The sequence below is a fragment of the Hemiscyllium ocellatum genome, chromosome 27 (assembly GCF_020745735.1).
Source record: "Hemiscyllium ocellatum isolate sHemOce1 chromosome 27, sHemOce1.pat.X.cur, whole genome shotgun sequence".
NCBI classification, from domain to species: domain Eukaryota; kingdom Metazoa; phylum Chordata; class Chondrichthyes; order Orectolobiformes; family Hemiscylliidae; genus Hemiscyllium; species Hemiscyllium ocellatum.
In genome coordinates this window covers 2801676-2819414 of record NC_083427.1, presented here as the reverse complement: position 1 = coordinate 2819414, position 17739 = coordinate 2801676, and the positions used below count along the sequence as shown (strand labels likewise).

The 17739-nt window shown below is 47.3% G+C and overlaps 1 pseudogene; it reads right to left on the bottom strand.

The window, feature by feature from the left end:
• Window positions 1-5768: 5768 nt before the first annotated feature.
• On the bottom strand, window positions 5769-17543 carry LOC132828685 (oocyte zinc finger protein XlCOF6-like; annotated as a pseudogene).
• Window positions 17544-17739: the final 196 nt, after the last annotated feature.

Below are 17739 nucleotides of genomic sequence, written 5' to 3'. Positions count from 1 at the left end.
AGGGCTGCTCTGTCATTAGAAAGAAGCAAGTGGTGATAGTTTAACCTGACTGCCAGCAGACCTCAGGCAAGGGAAGAAGTTGAGGAGGAGAGTCTTTCATGGTCATCTCAAATCAGTAATGGGAATTGAACCCGCACTGCTGGCATCATACTGGTTGGTAAATCAGCAATCCAGCCAACTGAGCTAAACCGATTCCTGGGAAAGTCATAGAGATGCACAGGATGAAAACAGACCCCTCAGTCCAACTTGTCCATGCTGACTAGATAACCCAACCGGATCTAGTCCCACCTGCCAGCACCCAGCCCATATCCCTCCAAACCCTTCCTATTCATATATCCATCCAAATGCCTTTTAAAAGACAGAGTGACGGAGGAGTAAGTGATAGATGATGTGGCCCAGAGAGGGAGAAGATCCAACAGAGGGCGAGTGATGGTCAGCCTGGCAGAATGAATACTTGTTGATGGGTACTGTCAGTAGGTGACAGTGGGTTGTTTGTTTTAGATTAGATTAGATCACTTACAGTGTGGAAACAGACCCTTCGGCCCAACAAGTCCACACCGACCCGCCGAAGCGCAAGCCACCCATACCCCTACATTTACCCCTTGCCTAACACTACGGGCAATTTAGCATGGCCAATTCACCCGACCTGCACATCTTTGTGACTGTGGGAGGAAACCGGAGCACCCGGAGGAAACCCACGCAGACACGGGGAGAACGTGCAAACTCCACACAGTCAGTCGCCTGAGTCGGGAATTGAACCCCGGTGTGCTCGGTGACAACTCATGTGATGACTCGGCTTGGGGTGTGGTGTTTGGAATAAGGACACGAGAGAAAGGCTCAAACCTGAATGTGTTCAATTCAATATTGAGTCCAGAGGCTGCAGGGTTCACAAGTGGAAGATGAGGTGCCCTTCTTCCAGTTTTAGCTGAATTTCATTGCAGCATACCCAATACAGGCGACCAGGAGTTCAGGGTCATATAGGCAGACAGAACATTGGTGTTCTGCAAAGCAGTCACCCAGTCTGCACTTGCCTCCAGAATGTACCGGTCACTACATATCAGCAGTAAATATAATAGGCTGGATTGACTGAAGTGCAGGTAAATTGCTGCTTCATCTGGAAACTGTGTCTGGACTCCCTTTGACAGGGAGGAGGAAGGAAGTAAACACAAGAGGTGTAACTGCTCAGGAAGGTACGCCACGTTGTACCTCCCCCTTGACCACAACCCCACCATGACCCATTAGCCCACCAGTGCCAACAGAGTCTGTGACTTCAGCACCTCCAATGATCTCCCCTCCACTGCCTCCAACCTCATAGCCCCCAGCCCCACCACTGCCCGGTTCTCCCTGCTCCCCAAGATCCAACGAGTCCAACTAACCTGGCCAACCCATCATATCCACTTGCCCCTGCCCCACCGAACTCACTTCTTCCTACCTTGACTTCATTTTCTCCCCCTTGGTCCAGGCACTTCCCACACCCTCATCTCTTCGGAAGCTTCCAGTTCCCTGCCCCAACCCCAGCACTCCATCTTCATTATGGATGTGCAGTCCTTAAAACATGTCCAGTCCCCACAAAGATTGCCTGTAGGCCCTCAGTTTCTTCCTCTCCAACGGACCCATTCCGTTCCTCTCCATCAATACCCACCTTCGCCTCGCTGAATTAGTCCTCACCCTCAAAAACTTTTTGTTCAACTCTTCCCATTTCCTCCAAATCCAGGGAGTGGCCATGAGCACTTGCATGTGTCCTACCTAATGCCATCGAACAGTCCCTCTTCAGTACAGTTCCCCAAGTCTTCTGCCATTTCTTCGATGACTGCATCATGCTACATCAAACTAGTGCTACATCCTGCATCCACCCTGAATGGAGCAGTTCATTCAGTTCGCCAACAACTTCCAACCTGCCCTCAAATTCACCTGGTCTGTGTTGGACACCTCCCTCCCCTTTTCCATCTCTGGCGACAGTTTGCGGACTGACATTTACAATAAACCCACAGACTCCCATAACTATCTGGACTACACCTCCTCCCACCCCGTATCCTGCAAACAAGCCATCCCGTTTTCCCAAATCCTCCAAATCAATCGCATCCGCTCTGATGAGGAGACATTCCACTTCCAACATCCGAGATGTCCACCTATTTTAAACAATGTGCATTTCCCCCTCTGCTATCCAGGCAGCCTTCACCACACCCCCTCCATTCCCTACTCCACTGCTCTAAATCTGCCCCCTCCAAACATGATAAAGACAGGGTCCCCCTTGTCCTCACTTTCCATCCCACTAGTCTCTACATCCAATGTATCATCCTCAAACACTTCTGCCTACTCCAATTTGACCCCACCACCCAGAACATCTTCCTCTCCCTATCCCTCTCTGCCTTCAGCAAGGACCACACCCTTCATCACTCCTTGGTTCGTGGCCACTCTCCCCACCAACACCCCCGTACCTTCCCCATAGATGCAGCATGGTGGCTCAGTGGTTTGCACTGCAGCTTCACAGCGCCAGGGAGCCAGGTTTGATTCCACCCTTGGGTGACTGTTTGGAGTTTACACATTCTCCCCGTGTCTGCGTGGGTTTCCTCCGGGTGCTCCGGTTTCCTCCCACAGTCCAAAGATGTGCAGGTCAGGTGGATTGGCCATGCTAAATTACCCATAGTGTTAGGTGCATTAGCCAGAGGGAAGTTGGTTACTCTTCGGAGGGTCGGTTGGGCCGAATCTAATCTAAAAAACCTACCAGCACACCTCCTGTCTCACCTCCATCCAGGGCTTCAAACAGCCATTCTGGGTTAAACAGAGATTCACCTGTCTCTCCTCCAACCTAATTTATTGCGTCCGGTGCTCCCGATATGGTCTCTACAACGCAAACTTAGGGATCATTTCGCTCAGCACCTCAGCTGGGCCCATAAGGGCCAGCCTGATGTCCCGGTCACCGCCCATTTCAATTCCCTTTCTCAATCCTTCTGCGACATGTCCGTTCTCGTCCTATCCCATTACCACAGTGAAAGAGACAGCAAATTGGAGGAACACCACCTTATCTTCCACTTGGGTAGCCAACAGCTCAAAGAACTCAACATTGAGCTCTCTAATTTCAATTCACCTTTCCAACCATCCTCTGACTCCCCTTCCATTCCACCTGACCCTTCCTTCCAGCTTCCAACCTATCATCTCTCCTGTCGACCAACCGGGTCATACCCTTCACCTGTATTCACCTATCACTACCTCACCATTCTGTCCCCTCCCCTCATCAGCAGCTCCCTCTCCCCCACCTCTATTTCTGAAGAAGGATTATACCTATACTATTGACTTCTCCGCCTGGCTTTTGTGTTCTGCTTGTCTGCATGGAGCTGCGGGAAGGCATTGCGGGTGGGGCCGAAGGTATCCCAGCATAAATGGTCCCCGCAGAAGACTGACAAAGGGTCACTGGTGTGGGAACCTGCTAGAAGTGGCAGGAGGTAGATAAGCCGGAGGATGGAAGAGCACAGCCAGCCAGGCAGCATCAGGACATGCAGAAGTCAACGTTTCGGGTGTAACCCTTCTTCAGGACTGGGGGTGGGTGTAAGGGGAAGCTGCAGATAAAGGGGGTAGGGTGGTGAGGTAGGGATTGTTGCACACAGGCAGAGGGTATGAGCTGGTTTTTGATGGGAAGAATGAATCCAGTTGGTAGCTGGAAGGAAGGGTCGATCAGAGGAATGGAAGAGGGGTGAGGGGCTGGGAAGGGAGTCAAGGGATGGCAAGGAAGGTCATTTGAAATTGAGAACTCAATGCCGTGAGTCCTCCAGACTGTAGGCTGCCTAGGGAGAAGACGAGGCATTATTCCTCCAGATCATACCCAATACCTATGTTTACCTACCTCACCATCCCTTCCCCCACTTCCCTTTATATGTACCTCCCCTTACACCAACCCCCAGTCCTGAAGAAGGGTTACATCCGAAATGACTTCTGAACTTCCTGATGCTGCCTGGCTTGCTGTGTTCTTCCAGCCTCCAGCTTGGATTCCAGCATCTGTAGTTTTGTTTTTGTCTCTGACTGAGATGGCAGCTACTGATCCTTTGGATGTGGATGCTGGTGGGATGGGTTGTTTTCTCTCGCTGGGCTCCATCTCCACCTATCATTTACTCCTTCCCTCCCCATCCACCCCTTCTTTAGCATATTACCAACAGTTTCCCACATACAATCAGTTCTGAAGCAGGGTCACTGGGGCCAAAACACTTCCTGATTTATTAGAATCACAAGAACAGAGGTACAATTAAGTCTTGCCTTGTGTGCCTAACAGATGGATCGTACATCAGGGAAACACAGAAGAGAGTGCAGGAAACAGTGTTACAGCTGCTGAGGTGGTGCAGAGAAAGATCAACATTAACATTAAAGCAGTCCATTCAAAAATCTGCTAACAGCAGGGAAGAAGCGGTTCCCTGCTATCTCTCCACAGGTGCTGCTGAGTTTTTCCACCAAATTCTGTTTTTGGTTTCTGACTTCCAACACCCCATGGTTGTAAACACTAATTAATAAATGCCTAAAACAGAAAACGTTACAGAAACGCCAAAGATTTGGCAGCATCTGTGGAGAATAAAACAGTTCACGTTATAATTCCAATGCGACATCTTCAAAACTGAGAGCAACGCAGCTCAGTCATTCTTGACATGTCAGTCCCTTCATCCCAGCAATCAGCCGAGTTAATCCCTTTTGCACCATTTCCATATCATTTCTTAAAAATTGGGGTGGCACGGTGGCTCAGTTGTTAGCACTGCTGCCTCACAGTGCCGGGTTCGATTCCTGCCTCAGGCGATTGTCTGTGTGGAGTGTGCACATTCTCCCCGTGTCTGCGTGGGTTTCCTCCGGGTGCTCCGGTTTCCTCCCACAGTCCAAAGATGTACAGTTTAGGGTGGATTGGCTATGCTAAATTGCCCGTAGTGTTAGGTACATTAGTTAGGGGTAAATATAGGGTAAGGGAATGGGTGTGGGTGGGTTACTCTTCGGAGGGTCGGTATGGACGTGTTGGGCCGAAGGGCCTGTTTCCATAGTGTAGGGAGTCTAATCTAATCAGTTCTACAATTGCACTCACCAACACTTGGTACAGTTGAAACAAAACTTCCTTATTTGCAAATTCAACACAGTCCGGCAATAAAGACCCAATTTTATTTGCCTTCTTAATTACTTGCTTCATGTATGTTTCATGCACAAGACCTCTCTGTGCTGCTCTTCTTTGGACTCTCCATTTAAATGACTGCTTGCCTTTTGACTCTTCCTCTTGAAGTTCATGACCACGCTCTTTCCTACAGTAAAATTACATCTGCTGTATATAAGTTGGGTGAGTTTCGCCCACTCACTTAACCGATTATATAGTTGCAGATTCCTCATCACAGTGGGAGAATTAACACACAAGCTAAAACCAAGACAAGTATTTGGCTCTTCTGAATTTTTATCCTAGACTGACAGGAATGGGATTTTGCAAACACCATTGATAGGAGCTTAGAAGGGGAGGATTTATGAGCAAAAATATCCAACCGGGTTTCTGTCCCAGATTGAGAAGTTTTCTTTTGAGGCTGAAACCTCAATCCAAGTTACCAACGGAGCGCAACATCCTAATCGGCTGATCCTTCACGGTCACGAGGTGAAATTCTGGAACTCCCTACAGATCGCTGTCGCTAAAGAAGACAGCTTACCACCACCACCACCTTCTGCAGGACATTTAGTGATAGGCACTCAATGCCAGACTTGCTGGAAATACCCATATCCTGGGAAAGATTAAAGAAAACAAATCTGCACTCACCAGAACAGTTGGTTAAGAAGGCATTTATTTGTTGAGGTAGTGAAAATGAGCTGAGAGGTTATTATGGAACTGTAAACAATGTTGCTCAGGCCACAGCTGGAGTATTGTGTGCAGTTCTGGACACAATAGGATGGTTGTGACTGCACTAGAGTGGGTGGAGAGGAGGTTCACTGACATGTTCCTCAGATGGAGCAGTTTAACAATGTAGAAAGGCCGGATAAGTGTTTTCCTTGAGCGGAGAAGGTCGAGGGGGGACGTGATTGAGGTTCCGAACTTATGAGGCAGATATAGGGATGATAGGAACAAATCTTTCCCCATTAGCTAACGGGAACAATAAAAAAGGTGCATAGATGCATGAGAGGGTATTTGAGAAGGAATCTTTTCAGCCGTAAGTTGGTACGGATCTGGAATTCATTGCGTAGAGGCAGGAATCATCACAACGTTGAAGAAATATTTTGATGAATGGCTATGGACCAAGAGCTGGGAAGGTAGTAGGTACTTGCTGACTGACTCAGACACGATGGGCCGAAGGATCTCTTTCTGTTCTGAATTAAATTGGTGACCCTCTCTAATGCTTCACATCCTCCCAGAAATGGACATGACATTCCAGCTGAGATCAAACAGGTGGTGCCATACAAACCGAAACAAAACCTGAACTCTGGGACAGCCCCAGACAGACGGAAACGGAAAACCAAACATGGAGAAATAGACAGCAGATCACTCATTATCAAGATGTGAGAAATTAGTGGTCACCATTTCAGGTGGGACTTCTTCACAATGAACAACTCCCACCACAGGACGGCCCACCTCCATTGAACACTCTTTCGACCACTCACCCACCCATTCCTCATCCATCCAATGTCTCCTGTCCTGGACTGACATACAATATGGGCTGATTTTGTGGGTGGGGGAACATGTGCGCTTCGATATAATGCAAATATGTTAGCTTAGGTTACTTAACATATATCAAGTAATCAAACAGTTATTAGCTTACACTACTTTAAACATACTTAAACAAAATGATTAACTTCAACTGCTTTAGATATATTCAAACATGAGTCTCAGGCTCTTTTGCTTCTCGAGAAAGAGCTGGCACTCAGAGCTCAATCTCAATTTCCAGGGCACTTTGCGTGAACCCAGTCTGTTCGTGAAGACCAACAAACTGGGACAAGTCCCCAGTGTTCAGAATACACTGGCCTTGATGTTATGTGCTGAACTGCCTCTTCTGTGTACTTTTCCAAAGCTTTCCCCAATGCCTGGAGGTCACAAGTCAGTCAATAAACAGGTTCTGTTCTCCTTGCAAAACGGCCTGTTCTCACGCCAAGGCCACTTTCTTGTAAAAACAAAAGTCTGTGTTCATGTATTCCTCCACTCTCCATCAATTGCTTATTATCACGCCCAGTTAACCACTATTGGTCTGGCTTCGAGGTATCATTTTTGAATCTGTACACCAGAATTCACCCTTTAATATCTTCAGACCAGGTAATCAGAACAATGTGTTGTTCAACGGTTGCAAGCTAATTATACACGTGACAAAGTTGACAAGCCATTAATCAGGTGATTTAAAAAAAGCAAACAATTAGCAAAATTACAATAACTGGGTGCCGTAAGAGCTCGCTAGCTTTTGCTAACCATCCCTTAAATACACAACAAGAGTTCCTAAATTGTCTTCTAAACCAATTAATGGATCATAGCTGATCATGGCAGGTTTTCACAGCAATACATTACACTGCTGTTGTAAATTTGTTTATAATGTGCAAAGAAAGCCCTCAGTGTTTCAAATGTCACATGTGGAAGTTTCCTCCATTGGTTAATGGTACAGTCCAAGGTCATCATTTCCCATTCTTTAATTCTGTAGGTTTTATTTCCAACAAAAAAAATCATAAAGAATATAATTTTTGTCACTATACAAGTTGCTGGGTGGTTCTCTCTCATCATTAAGATATACTGTATGAGTACTAGTTACACACCTATGGACAGGGCCAGTTGTGTGAATGGCTGTATCACTGACAGTGATTTCCTTCATGTGCAGGTAGCCCTGCGAGACTGCAATCTACATGGTCCGAAGGCAGGGCTGTGGAAGAGGCACACTGGGCCTTCAGGCTATTGTGCACAACCACCCAGCTGTGGGCTTGATTGTCATCATCCAGCCATTTCCCATAAATACAGGTTTCCACAACATACCTCCCAACAGACGGGGCGATAAACTTGCACCATATTTATCACTGCGTACTATTTAAAGTCAAAAACGGAGCATTGCGTACTGTGGCGTTTCAATTAGTTTTACATTAATCAGATTTAACCGTTAAAAGTTAGCACAAGAGACTTAATAATCGTTTGCAAGACTACAGACACCTGGATAGCAATGAGGGGATACTCCATTCAATTTTGTCAAAGTCACTAAAAGGTTACAGTCTGTTCAAATAGCTTCAGTGTTAAGATCTGTGAGGGCGAGGCCCCAGACAAGGCTATCAGCAAGCTTCCAAACCATTGTTGGCCAGACACCCATTTGCTAAACCTTCACGTGCTGATGGTTTTGTTCCATACAGCAGCTAATAACGAGCTGCCCAATTTGAGCAATATTGTTTTGTAAAGTTGCAACCACCATCGAATTTAATGCACCCATCTCTGTCTCTGCTCCATCTAGAATGGGAGAGAGTACAACTCTTCTGCCACACCTCTGCATTGTTAACGTGGGTGTGTGTCAAGGGTACCAATGGAAGGGTGGTTTTTATTTTCATTAGTTATTTCCGTCACAGCCAAAACAATATTTTGTTTGAACACTGGGGTACATGTATCATACTACCACTGAAGATGGGGTATGTGTATGTCACTGGATGGGCCCTTCCATTCACTCCATCATGATCCCACACCCCAGAATCCATGTCCCTTTATCTCTGTAACATCTGGGACACCGTGGCAAATCACTATTTCAAAGCACTATATCATGCCAATTTTCACATCAGCTACTGTTAGACAGGGCCTACTTTAGGCACTGCCTTCTTATAGACTTATTTCAGGTCAATGGTGAGGTGCCATCTAGTTCTGTCGGGGTGCAATGCTATTCCATGTCATCCAGTAACAGCAGCATTCTTAATTCCTGTTCCCTGGAGTTCTCTGTGAACATGGGTCGTTACATGTGTAATGAAAGTTCAACAAAGTACACATTTCACCTGGTAAACCATTACAATTATTTTGCATGCAGTTGCTATTATGACGACTCCATCCTCTGGACCGTATCCTGTGGTGAGATTGCGCAGGTGATGGCAGATCTCATGCCATACCAGGCAGGAGGAAACACAGGCACTGCAGCAGTTACCACCACATCAGTTTGCTGCAACAGAAGGGATTTTTGTTGTTAGTTTAACATCCGATTCACCGTACCATATTCATGCTTACCCCCATTACAGACAAACAACTCTGTCACCCACTCACGGTCATTTCCTAACTGCAGAAAGCCAACCAAAGCTACAAGGGTACTTAAACCCATAACCTCGCAATAGGTGCAAACATGACAGTCACAATCTGCAGGGAAAAACTAGGGGCTAGTGCCCCCCCCCCACCCCTGAATGTCGAATTAGTAAAAACCAAGGGGAGATTGCCCTGAATCAAAAGAACAGGAAACTGTGACTGGAGCAGTAAAAGTCGAACTGGAGACTATTTTTGGCACCAGGCCATAGGATGAGCGTCCAATTGGTAGGGTACTATGAGGAGGTTGTCCAGATGGGTGGCACAATGGCACAGTGGTCAGCACTGCTGCCTCACAGCGGCAGAGATCAGAGTTCAATTCCCACCTCGGGCAACTGTCTGTGTGGAGTTTGCACATTCTCCCCCGGTCTGCGGGGGTTTCCTCCGGGTGCTCCGGTTTCCTCCCACAGTCACAAAAGATGTGCAGGTCTGGTGAATTGGCCGTGCTAAATTGCCCGTAGTGTTAGGTGAAGGGGCAAATGGGTCTGGGTGGGTTGGTCTTCGGAGGGTCAGCGTGGACCTGTTGGGCTGAAGGGCCTGCTTCCCCACTGTAAGGAATCTAATGTAATCTAAAAAGGAACCAGCCTGAAATAAGTGCACAGAGCCTCATATCCCATCAGCAATCCACCGTTTATTTCCTTGCGTACAGTACTGGCAGCGGCCAGCTAGCTCGGAGTCAATCCTCCAAACTGAGGAGATTGCCGTTGCCACGTTATATTAGTCAACAATGTCAACCTCATTCCAATTCCCAACTTGGTGACTCTGAAAGATTTCAGCTCTTTCCCCGCCAAACCATTGCAAATCTGCTCAGAGGGGTTTAGCACATCGGGACTGATGGCACATCAGTCAAACACACTGAACACAGCCACGCGGCTCACCACCTCTCTCTCTTTCTACCTTTAACCTGACAGGGCGGCACAGTGGCACAGTGGTTAGCACTGCTGCCTCACAGCGCCAGGGACCTGGGTTCAATTCCCGCCTCAGGCGACTGACTGTGTGGAGTTTGCACGTTCTCCCCGTGTCTGCGTGGGTTTCCTCCGGGTGCTCCGGTTTCCTCCCACAGTCCAAAGATGTGCGGGTCAGGTGAATTGGCCATGCTAAATTGCCCGTAGTGTTAGGTAAGGGGTATATGTAGGGGTATGGGTGGGTTGCGCTTCGGCGGGTCGGTGTGGACTTGTTGGGCCGAAGGGCCTGTTTCCACACTGTAAGTAATCTAATCTAACCTCCACGACCGACCTTTTGTCTTGTATCACAGGCTGAAATACCAGCTTGGGGAAAAAACAGGGAATTTGGGCTCATATTCCAGGTTTTTAGCGCATGACTTTCAGCACTTGCCTCAGTGCCATTCCCAGAATTTTGTCTGGTGCTGTTTTGTCAGGAATAAATAGTTATTCCGAGAACAGTTACAGCCCCGCGATCAGCTACCTAAATCAGGACTGCTTCACTACACATCACCAAATCCAGAATTGCCTGCTCCTTCATGGTCCCTACCACTAGCTACTCCAAATAGATTCCCATCGACATTCCACAAATTCTTGTGATCCAGTACCAACCTGATTTTCCCAGTCTACCTGCATTTATGTCCCTCAAGATTATTGTAATAGCGTCGTTCTTACATGCCTTTTGAATCTACTGATTTATTATCTGTCCCACATCCTGACCGCGGCCGGGAGGCCTGTATATCATTCTCATCAGGGTCCTTTATCCTTTGCAGTTCCTCAATTCTGCCCACACAGATTCCAAGCCTTCCAAGTCTATATCACTTAGTCAGTGTCATAGAGATGTACAGCATGGAAACAGGTCCTTCAGTCCAACGCGTCCATGCTGACCAGATATCCTAATTTAATCTAGTCCCATTTGCCAGCACTTGGCTCGTATCCCTCAAAACCCTTCCTATTCATATACCCATCCAGATGCCTTTGAAATGCTGTAATTGTACCAGCCTCCACCATTTCCTCTGGCAGCTCATTCCATACCCGTACCACCCTCTGTGTGAAAAGACTGCCCTTTAGGTCCATTTTATATCTTTCCCCTCTCGCCCAAAACCTATGCCCTCTAGTTCTGGACTTCCCCACCCCAGGGAAAAGGCCTTGGATATTTATCTTGTCATAGGATAAATATAAAATCATGGTTTAATAAACCTCCATAAGGTCACCCCTCAGCCTCCGACAATCCAGGGAAAACAGTCTAAGCCTATTCAGTCTCTCCAGCCTCTCCCAATAGCTCAAATCCTCCAACCCTGGCAACATCCATGGATATCTTTTCTGAACCCTTTCAAGTTTCAGAACATCCTGCTGAAAGGCAGGAGACCAGAACTGCACACAATATTCCAAAAGTAGCCTAACCAATGTCCTGTACATTTTTCAAGATGTCACCATCTATTTCCCCACATTCTCCACAGTAAACACTGATGCGAAATATACTCGTTTAGTACCTCCCCCATCTCCTGGGGTTCCACACAGTCTGCCTGGCTAATCTTCGAGGAGCCCCATTCTCTGCCTATTTTTCCTTTGGCCCTTAATGTATTTATGAAATCCCTTTGGATTCTCCTTCACCCTATTTGCCAAAGCTATCTCACGTGCCCTTTTGCCCTCCTGATTTCCCTCTTCAGTATACTCCTACTGCCGCTATACTCGAAGGATTCACTTGATCTATCCTGTCTATACCTGACACATGCTTCCTTCTTTTTCTTGATCAAACCCTCAATTTCTTTAGTCATCCAGCATTCCCTACACCCACCAGACTCACCTTTCCCCCTAACAGGAACATACTGTCTCTGGACTCTCATTTTCCAGCCGTCCCTTTACCTGCGGACATCCAACCCTAATCAACGTTTGGAATTTCTTGCCTAATACCGTCAAAATTGGCCTTCCTCCAATTTAGAACTTCAACTTTTAGATTCGGTCTATCCTTTTCCATCACGATTTTAAAACTAATAGAGGTATGGTCACTTGGCCCAAAGTGTCCTGCCCTGCCTTATTTCCCCAAGAGTCGGTCAAGATTCGCACTCTCTCTAGCAGGTACATCCACATACTGAATCAGAAAATGTTCTTGTACACACCTAACAAATTCCTCTTCATCTAAACCCTTAACACTATAACAGTCCCAGTCTATGTTTCGAAAGTTAAAATCCCCTACCATAACCACCCTATTATTCTTACAGAAAACTGAGATCTCCACACAAAATTGTTTCTCAATTTCCCATTGACTACTGGGGGAGGAGTTCCACAGTACAATCCCAATAAGGTGATCATCCTTTTCTTATTTCTCAGTTCCACCCAAATAACTTCCCTGGACGTATTCCCAGGAAAATCCTCCCGAAGTACAAATTGTAATGCTATCCCTTATCAAAAATACCATTCCTAAGCTGAAAATGTGTTGCTGGAAAAGCGCAGCAGGTCAGGCAGCATCCAAGGAACAGGAGATTCGACGTTTTGGGCATGAGCCCTTCTTCAGGAATGAGGAAAGTGTGTCCAGCAGGCTAAGACAAAAGGTAGGGAGGAGGGACTTGGGGGAGGGGCGATGGAGATGTGATAGGTGGAAGGAGGTTAAGGTGAGGGTGATAGGCCGGAGTGAGGGTGGGGGCGGAGAGGTCAGGAAGATGATTGCAGGTTAGGAAGGCAGTGCTGAGTTCGAGGGATTTGACTGAGACAAGGTGGGGGGAGGGGAAATGAGGAAACTGGAGAAATCTGAGTTCAGGGATACCATTCCCCCTCCTCATCCTTCCTGTAGCATGTGTATCCTGTAACTTTGAGCAGCCAGTCCTGTCCATAACTGAATCCCATCTCTGTAATTGCTATGATATCCCAATGCCATGTTCATCACGCCCCGAGTTCATCTGCCTTCCCTGCTTGGCCTCTTGCATTGAAAGAAATGCAGTTTGCTTTACTACCTACATCATTTTCTGCTTTGTTCCTGGCTGCCCTGACCGTTTGAGTTGCTCCTTTTCCCAACTGTACCAGTCCTCTTTCCTCACTATCTCCCAGATCCCGCCCCGCCCCCACCCCCAACCCCAACCAGGTTAAATCCTCCTCAGCAGCTTTAGTTTGGATCCATTTCATTTCTCACTGCCTGCTCTCTCTGCTCATTTGCATGTCATAGAGATGTACAGCACGGAAACAGACCCTTCGGTCCAACCCGTCCATGCTGACCAGATATCCCAACCCGATCTAGTCCCATCTGCCAGCACCCAGCCCATATCCCTCCAAACCCTTCCTATTCATATACCCATCCAGATGCCTCTTAAATGTTGTAATTGTACCAGCCTCCACCACATCCTCTGGCAGCTCATTCCATACACGTACCACCCTCTGTGTGAAAACATTGCCCCTTAGGTCTCTTTTATATCTTTCCCCTCACACCCTAAAGCTATGCCCTCTAGTTCTGGACTCCCCCACCCCAGGGGAAAGACTTTGTCTATGTCCTTTCTATCAAACACATATCCTTAGATTATTTGTTTCTAGCCTTGATCCTGTTGAGCAATATCTCCGTGATGGTCACAAAATCATAGCTGTCAATGTCAGTCTGCGCTACAACCTCATTTACCTTGTTCCGTATGCTGCATGCACCTGAGTACAACATCCTCAAGTCCTGCATTCACTGCTTCCTTTCTCATAGTTGCTCCCTTATCCACTAGGGCCTGAAGTTCAGTTCTTGATCCTTTCCATACTCTCTATCCTAATATCTGGAAACTTCCATAACCTCTGCTGCACTCTCCTCGCCTTTAACGTTTTCCTCAATTTTCCATGCAATTGAACCCACGCCTCCCTGTTTGGTTAAAGCCTTATCCACTCTGGTGGATAAGGACTCTGATCCCAGCCTGATCCAGGTGTAATCTGTCTCACTGCAACAGCTCTCTCCTTCCCCAGTACTGGTGCCAATTTCCCATTAATTTCAAACCATCTTCTCCACACTGATCTTGGAGCTACGGGCTTCCCTCTTAAAGCTTGTTGACAATGTATTGATTAGCCCGTGGCTCAGTTAGTAATCCAGAGATTGCTACCTTTTGGTTTTGTTTTTTTTAAAACCATATAGCTCCTAATGCCTCATATTCCCTCAGCAGAACCTCTTCCCTCTTTCTCCCTACACCGTTGGTATTTTTGTGGACCTCGACAACTGGATCTTTCTGCTCCCACTCCACAAGTTCCTCTGAAGCCCAGATAAGATACCCTCAGCCCAAGCACCAGGCGGAAACAAAGCCTTAGGACTCTTGATCCTGGACTGTGTCTATTCCCCTGACTACACAATCCCTGATGACAACTACATTTCTCTTTTCTTCCCGAGCTTGAATCATGCCTTGTACCGCCGCGCCGTGATCAGTTTGCACATCCTCCTTACAGCCCTTCCTCGCATCTGCACAGGGAGCAAGAATCCCAAACCTGCTTGCCGAGGCTCCTTGGTACTATGCCTCTACCTGCCTCGCTCACGGTCAGACCCTCCTGTCTCTGACCACTGACTGAATTCGAAGCCATTAATCCAAGGGGAGCGCTGCCTCCTGAAACACAGCATCCAGGTCACTCTCTCTGATGTGTCGCAGCGTTAGAAGCTCAGACTCCAGCTCATCAAATCTGGGCTACTCTTCCTCAAGCAACCAACACTCGCTCCAGACGGGGTCACTACAGACCACTAAAAGGAGCCTCCAGTCCGCACATCATACAGAAACAATACTTTAAGGGGTTTTTCACCTCCATATTATCTACTTAGTTTTTAATTTGATTTTTTAAAAGAACGCCCTTTTGATGTTTTACTTTGGAACCCATTTCCCTTCAACCTGAAAGTAACCAATGACAGGCAGACAAATTTGTAGCTTTCACCAAGTAATGAAGTCATGGTTTTTCTGTGACGTCACAGTGTGTGTGTTATGCTGGGCCCCGACTCTGGGCTTCAATTGATCAGGTTAAAAAAACAAACAACGAGCCAAGGCACGAGCAAAAAGCATCTCCGGCCCTCTGCACCAAATTCCGACACCGCCCACAATTTCCCCGAACTGTGTACTCACTCAGGCTCTCTCTCTCTCACTCCGGCTGTGATCTCCCCTTCCAGACAGCGCGCAGTTTACCGTGAGTTCTCCGGTGGGAACGCAAGTGAGGTAACTGAGCGAAACTCTTCTTGCACTCCAGGCAGGAGAACGGTTTCTCTCCAGTGTGGATTCGCAGGTGTACACGTAACTTGGATGACTGAGTGAATCCCTTCCCACAGTCAGAGCAGGTGAATGGCTTTTCTCTGGTGTGGGTTCTCTGGTGGGAACGCAAGTTTCCTAACTGACTGAATCCCTTTCCCGCATTCAGGGCAGGTGAACGGTCTCTCTCCGGTGAGAGTTCTGTGGTGGGACTCTAATTTCACTAACTGAGTGAATCCCCTCCCGCATTCAGGGCAGGTGAACGGTTTTTCTCCAGCATCAGTTCTGTGGTGTGAATGTAAGTGGGATAACTGAGTGAATGCTTTCCCACAGTCAAAGCAGGTGTACGGTTTCTCTCCAGTGTGAGTTTGTTGGTGTGACTTTAAGTTCATTAACTGGCAATCTCTTCCCGCATTCAGTGCGGATGAATGGTTTCTCTCCAGAGTGAATTCTCTGATCTTGATGCAAGTGTGTTAACTGAGCAAATCCACACTCAGGACAGGTGAACAGTTTCTCTCCAGTGTGAGTTCTCTGGTGCCTAAGGTAAGTGGATGAATTAATGAATCTCTTCCCACACTCAGGACAGGGGAAACAGTTTCTCTCCAGTGCGAGTTCTCTGGTGTTGCTGCAATTGGAATAACTGACCAAATCCCTTCCTGTGATCAGAGTGGGTAAACGGTTTCTCACCAGCGTGAGTTCTCTGGTGCTGAAGTAAATTGGAGGAGTTACTGAATCTCTTCCCGCAGTCCGAGCAGGTGAATGTTTTTCCTCTGCTGTGACTTCCCTGGTGTTGATGTAAGTTGGATAACCGAGCGAATTTCTTCCCACACTCAGGGCAAGTGAATGGTTTCTCTCCAGTATGAGTTCTCTGGTGTTTGAGTCGGAAAACTGAGCGAATCCGTTCCTGCAGTCAAAACAGGTATATGGTTTTTCTCCAGTGTGGGTTCTCTGGTGTGACTTTAAAGTTTGCTAACTGACTGAACCCCTTCCCGCATTCGGTACCGGTGTACGGTTTTTCGCCAGCGTGGGTTCGCTGGTGTTGATACAAGTGGGATAACTGAGCAAATCTCTTCCCGCAGCGCAAGCAGGTGAACGGTTTCTCTCCGATGTGAATTCTCTGGTGCTCAGATAACCTGGAAGACTGAGCAAACCCCTTCCCACATTCAGAGCAGGTGAATGGCATTTCTCCAATGAGAGTCCCCCGGTGTTGGTTTAAGTTGGATAACCGAGTGAATCTCTTCCCGCATTCAGGACAGGGAAATGGTTTTCATCCAGTGTGATTTCTCTGATGCTGATCTAAGTTTGTTAACTGAGCGAACTTCTTTCTGCAGTCAGGACAGATGAAAGGCTTTTCACCAGTGTGAGTTCTTTGATGCCTAAGTAAACTAAATGACTTAGCGAATCTCTTCCCACAGTCAGAGCAGGTAAACGGTTTCTCTCCAGTGAGAGTTTTCTGGGGCTCACATAACGTGGAAGACTGAACAAATCCCTTCCCGCACTCAGCGCAGGTGAATGGCTTTTCTCTGCTGTGAGCTCCCTGGTGTTGGTGCAAGTTGCATAACCGAATGAACCGCTTATCACAAATCAGGACAGGGGAATGGTTTCTCTCCAGTATGAATTTTCTGGTGTGAATGTAAGTTTGCTGACTGAGTGAATCTCTTCCTGCATTCAGGGCAAATGAATGGTTTTTCACCAGAGTGAATTCTCTGGTGTGAACCTAAGTGGGATAACTGAGTCAAACTCTTTCCACACTCAGGGCAAGCAAATGGTTTTTCTCCCGTGTGAACTCGTTGGTGTACACTAAGTTAGATGACTGACTGAATCCTTTCCCACAGTCACAGCGCGTGAATGGTTTTTCCCTGTGTGCATTCGCTGGTGTTGCTGTAACTTGGATAACTGAACAAATGCCTTCCCACACTCAGAACAGGGGGATGGCTTCGCCCCAGTGTGAAATTTCTCGTGCACGCGTAAATCAGAAGAATTAACGAACCTCTTACCACACGTGGTGCGGATGAATGACTTCGCCCCAGCATGATGTTTCTGGTGTACCTTGAAGCTGGATAAACGAGCAAATCCTTTGTCACACTTAGAGCAGATAAATGGTTTCTCCCCAGTCTGCTTGCGTCGATGCACGTCCAGCCTAGATGGAAATGTGAATCCTTTCCCGCACTCCACGCATTTATACAGTATCTCCATGGTGCCAGGATCTTTGTGACACTCCAGATTAAAGGATCAGCTCAATCCTTATCCAGACAGAGAAAACACGTACAGCTCCTCCTCTAGATGGTGCAATATCGCTTCAATCTGTGCGACTGGTTCAGGCTCTTTGCACAGCCACTTAATTCACTGGTACACTCACATTCAGGCGTGTGGGTCTCAGTGCTTTTCCAGT